This window comes from Cupressus sempervirens, chromosome 2 (assembly GCF_028749045.1).
Source record: "Cupressus sempervirens isolate cs-2001-9-10 chromosome 2, ASM2874904v1, whole genome shotgun sequence".
Taxonomy (NCBI): domain Eukaryota; kingdom Viridiplantae; phylum Streptophyta; class Pinopsida; order Cupressales; family Cupressaceae; genus Cupressus; species Cupressus sempervirens.
Window position 1 is genome coordinate 560,941,498 of NC_143119.1, and position 5,914 is coordinate 560,947,411.

Consider the following 5,914-nt stretch of genomic DNA (forward strand, 5'->3'; position numbering starts at 1 on the left):
GTCGACTTGGTGAGAGTAGTTGGTGGGCTGACCTGGCGCGGTGACTTGATGAACGAACTTAAAGAGTCGACCTGGTGGGCCGACTTGGCAGAGTGACTTCATGAACGAACTTAAAGAGTCCACTCGGTGGGCCGACCTGGCGGGGTGACTTGATGAACGAACTTAAAGAGTCGACTTGGTGAGAGTAATTTGTGGGCTGACCTGGTGGGGTGACTTGATGAATGAACTTAAAGAGTCGACTTGGTGGGGTGACTTGATGAACGCACTTGAAGGGTCGACTTGGTGGGGTGACTCTATGAACGGACCTAAAGGGTTGACTTGGTGGGGTGACTCGATGAAAGGACTTAAAGAGTCGACTTGGTGAGAGTACTTGGTGGCTCGACTTTATGAGCAGACTTAAAGAGTCCACTTGGTGAGAGTGGGCCTAACGGGGCGATGTGGTGAGTGGGCCTAACGGGGCGAGTTGGTGGGGCGAATTGGCGAGTGGTATTAGAGAGCCGACGTGGTGAGGCGACTCGGCGAGTTGGTTCGTTGAGATGACATGGTGAGCTGACTTGGCGAGTCGACCCGGCGAGCGAACTTAAAGAGTCGACTTGGCAACGTACTCGAGCCGACTTGGTGAGGCGACCCGGCGAGCGGGCTCAAAGAGTCAACATGGTGAGGCGACTCATTGAGTCAACATGGTGAGGCGACTCATGGTGAGGAGCTATCCTTGAGGCAACTTGGTGGGCCTACTTGATTAGTCGACTTGGTGAGCCAACCTGACGAGCTGACACGGTGAGCGGGCTTAAAGAGGGGACGACTTGGTGGGGTAACTCGGCAAGCCAACTTATCGAGGCGAGATGGTGAGTCCACTTGGTGAGCTGACTTGGTGAGCGCACTTAAAGAGTCAACTTCGTGAGGTGACTCGGCGAGTTAGCCCGCTGATGCGACTTGGGCGGGCCGACCTGGCGAACGAACTTAAAGAGGCGACTTGGGCGGGCTGACCTGGCGAGCGAACTTAAAGAGTTGACTTGGCAACGCACTTGAACAATCGACTTGGTGAGCTGACATGGTGAGTGGGCTTAGAGAAGCAACTCGGGGGGGGCGACTTGATGAACGGACTTAAAGGGTCGACTTGGCGGGGTGACTTGATGAACGGACCTAAAGAGTTGACTTGGTGAGAGTACTTGGCGGGGTGAACTGATGAACGGACTTAAAGAGTCGACTTGGTGGGAGTACTTGGTGGGCCGACTTGATGAACGGACTTATAGAGTCGACTTGGTGAGAGTAGTTGTTCTGGTGACTTGATGAACGGACTTAAAGAGTCAGCTTGGCGGGGTGACTTGATGAAAGGACTTAAACAGTCGACTTGGTGGGGTGACTCGATGAACGAACTTAGAGGGTCGACTTTGCGGGGTGACCTGATGAACGGACCTAAAGAGTTGACTTGGTGAGAGTACTCGGTGGGGTGACCTGATGAACAGACTTAGAGAGTCGACTTGGTGAGAGTCCTTGGTGGGCCGACCTGGTTGGGTGACTTCGTGAACTGACTTAAAGAGTCGACTTGGTGGGAGTACTTGGTGGGGTGACTTGATGAACGGACTTCAAGGGTCGACTTGGCGAGGTGACTTGATGAACGGTCCTAAAGAGTTGACTTGGTGTGGTGACTTGATGAAAAGACTTAAAGAGTCGAATTGGTGAGAGTACTTGGTGGGGTGACTTGATGAACGCACTTGAAGGGTCGACTTGGTGGGGTGACTTTATGAAAGGACCTAAAGAGTTGACGTGGTGAGAGTGCTTGGTGGGGTGACTTGATGAACATAGTTAAAGAGTCGACTTGGTGAGAGTAGTTGGTTGGGTGACTTGATGAACGCACTCGAAGAATCGACTTGGTTAGAGTACTTGGTGGGGTGACTTGATGAACGGACTTAAAGATTCGACTTGGTGGGCCGACCTGGCGGGGTGACTTGATGAACGGACTTAGAGAGTCGACTTGGTGAGAGTACTTGGTGGGCCGACCTGGCCGGGTGACTTGATGAACAAACTTAAAGAGACGACTTGGTGAGAGTACCCGGTGGGCTGACCTGGTCACGTGACTTGATGAACGGACTTAAAGAGTCGACTTGGTGGGCCGACTTGGCCGGGTGACTTGATGAACGAACTTAAAGGGTCGACTTGGTGGGTCGAACTAGCGGGGTGACTTGGTGAGAGTACTTGGTGGGCTGACCTGGCAGGGTGACTTGATGAACGAACTTAGAGAGTCGACTTTGTGAGAGTACTTGGTGGGTCAAACTGGCGGGGTGACTTGATGAATGAACTTAAAGAGTCGACCTGGTGAGAGAACTTGGTGGGTCGAGCTGGCGGGGTGAATTGATGAACGAACCTAAAGAGTCGACTTTGTGAGAGTACTTGGTGGGCCGACCTGGCGGGGTGAGTTGATGACCGAACTTAAAGGGTCGACTTGGTAAGAGTACTTGGTGGGCCGACCTGGCGGGGCGACTTGATGAACGAACTTAAAGAGTCGACTTGGTGAGAGTACTCAGTGGGGTGACCTGATGAACAAACCTAAAGAGTCGACCTGGTGAGAGTACTTGGTGGGCCGACCTGGCGGGGTGACTTGGTGAGCAAACTTAAAGAGTCGACTTGGTGAGAGTAGTTGGTGGCCTGACCTGGCGGGGTGACTTGATGAACGAACTTAAAGAGTCAACCTGGTGGGCCGACTTGGCAGAGTGACTTCATGAACGAACTTAAAGAGTCCACTGGGTGGGCCGACCTGGCGGGGTGACTTGATGAACGAACTTAAAGAGTCGACTTGGTGAGAGTAATTTGTGGGCTGACCTGGCGGGGTGACTTGATGAATGAACTTAAAGAGTCGACTTGGTCGGGTGACTTGATGAACGCACTTGAAGGGTCGACTTGGTGGGGTGACTCTATGAACGGACCTAAAGAGTTGACTTGGTGGGGTGACTCGATGAAAGGACTTAAAGAGTCGACTTGGTGAGAGTACTTGGTGGCTCGACTTTATGAGCAGACTTAAAGAGTCCACTTGGTGAGAGTGGGCCTAACGGGGCGATGTGGTGAGTGGGCCTAACGGGGCGAGTTGGTGGGGCGACTTGGCGAGTGGTATTAGAGAGCCGACATGGTGAGGCGACTCGGCGAGTTGGTTCGTTGAGATGACATGGTGAGCTGACTTGGCGAGTCGACCCGGCGAGCGAACTTAAAGAGTCGACTTGGCAACGTACTCGAGCCGACTTGGTGAGGCGACCCGGCGAGCGGGCTCAAAGAGTCAACATGGTGAGGCAACTCATTGAGTCAACATGGTGAGGCGACTCATGGTGAGGAGCTATCCTTGAGGCGACTTGGTGGGCCTACTTGATTAGTCGACTTGGTGAGCCGACCTGACGAGCTGACACGGTGAGCGGGCTTAAAGAGGGGACGACTTGGTGGGGTAACTCGGCAAGCCAACTTATCGAGGCGAGATGGTGAGTCGACTTGGTGAGCTGACTTGGTGAGCGCACTTAAAGAGTCAACTTCGTGAGGTGACTCGGCGAGTTAGCCCGCTGATGCGACTTGGGCGGGCCGACCTGGCGAACGAACTTAAAGAGGCGACTTGGGCGGGCTGACCTGGCGAGCGAACTTAAAGAGTTGACTTGGCAACGCACTTGAACAATCGACTTGGTGAGCTGACATGGTGAGTGGGCTTAGAGAAGCAACTCGGGGGGGGCGACTTGATGAACGGACTTAAAGGGTCGACTTGGCGGGGTGACTTGATGAACGGACCTAAAGAGTTGACTTGGTGAGAGTACTTGGCGGGGTGAACTGATGAACGGACTTAAAGAGTCGACTTGGTGGGAGTACTTGGTGGGCCGACTTGATGAACGGACTTATAGAGTCGACTTGGTGAGAGTAGTTGTTCTGGTGACTTGATGAACAGACTTAAAGAGTCGGCTTGGCGGGGTGACTTGATGAAAGGACTTAAACAGTCGACTTGGTGGGGTGACTCGATGAACGAACTTAGAGGGTCGACTTTGCGGGGTGACCTGATGAACGGACCTAAAGAGTTGACTTGGTGAGAGTACTCGGTGGGGTGACCTGATGAACAGACTTAGAGAGTCAACTTGGTGAGAGTCCTTGGTGGGCCGACCTGGTTGGGTGACTTCGTGAACTGACTTAAAGAGTCGACTTGGTGGGAGTACTTGGTGGGGTGACTTGATGAACGGACTTCAAGGGTCGACTTGGCGAGGTGACTTGATGAACGGTCCTAAAGAGTTGACTTGGTGTGGTGACTTGATGAAAAGACTTAAAGAGTCGAATTGGTGAGAGTACTTGGTGGGGTGACTTGATGAACGCACTTGAAGGGTCGACTTGGTGGGGTGACTTTATGAACGGACCTAAAGAGTTGACGTGGTGAGAGTGCTTGGTGGGGTGACTTGATGAACATAGTTAAAGAGTCGACTTGGTGAGAGTAGTTGGTCGGGTGACTTGATGAATGCACTCGAAGAATCGACTTGGTTAGAGTACTTGGTGGGGTGACTTGATGAACGGACTTAAAGATTCGACTTGGTGGGCCGACCTGGCGGGGTGACTTGATGAACGGACTTAGAGAGTCGACTTGGTGAGAGTACTTGGTGGGCCGACCTGGCCGGGTGACTTGATGAACAAACTTAAAGAGACAACTTGGTGAGAGTACCCGGTGAGCTGACCTGGTCACGTGACTTGATGAACGGACTTAAAGAGTCGACTTGGTGGGCTGACTTGGCCGGGTGACTTGATGAACGAACTTAAAGGGTCGACTTGGTGGGTCGAACTAGCGGGGTGACTTGGTGAGAGTACTTGGTGGGCTGACCTGGCAGGGTGACTTGATGAACGAACTTAGAGAGTCAACTTTGTGAGAGTACTTGGTGGGTCGAACTGGCGGGGTGACTTGATGAACGAACTTAAAGAGTCGACCTGGTGAGAGAACTTGGTGGGCCGAGCTGGCGGGGTGAATTGATGAACGAACCTAAAGAGTCGACTTTGTGAGAGTACTTGGTGGGCCGACCTGGCGGGGTGAGTTGATGACCGAACTTAAAGGGTCGACTTGGTGAGAGTACTTGGTGGGCCGACCTGGCGGGGCGACTTGATGAACGAACTTAAAGAGTCGACTTGGTGAGAGTACTCGGTGGGGTGACCTGATGAACAAACCTAAAGAGTCGACCTGGTGAGAGTACTTGGTGGGCCGACCTGGCGGGGTGACTTGGTGAGCAAACTTAAAGAGTTGACTTGGTGAGAGTAGTTGGTGGGCTGACCTGGCGGGGTGACTTGATGAACGAACTTAAAGAGTCGACCTGGTGGGCCGACTTGGCAGAGTGACTTCATGAACGAACTTAAAGAGTCCACTCGGTGGGCCGACCTGGCGGGGTGACTTGATGAACGAACTTAAAGAGTCGACTTGGTGAGAGTAATTTGTGGGCTGACCTGGCGGGGTGACTTGATGAATGAACTTAAAGAGTCGACTTGGTGGGGTGACTTGATGAACGCACTTGAAGGGTCGACTTGGTGGGGTGACTCTATGAACGGACCTAAAGAGTTGACTTGGTGGGGTGACTCGATGAAAGGACTTAAAGAGTTGACTTGGCAACGCACTTGAACAATCGACTTGGTGAGCTGACATGGTGAGTGGGCTTAGAGAAGCAACTCGGCGGGGCGACTTGGCGAGCACACCTGCTGGGGCAAGGTGGTAAAACGACTAGGTGATTCGACTTGGTGAGCTGACTTGGTGAGCGAACTTAAGGGGTCGACTTGGTGAGGCAACCTGAATAGTCGACTCGGTGAGGTGACTTGGGGAGCCGACATGGTGAGCGTTCTTAAGGAAGAGGCGACCTGGTGGGGCAACCTGGTGAGGCGAGACGGTAAGTCATCTTGGTGAGCCGGCTTGACGAGCTGTGAGTGG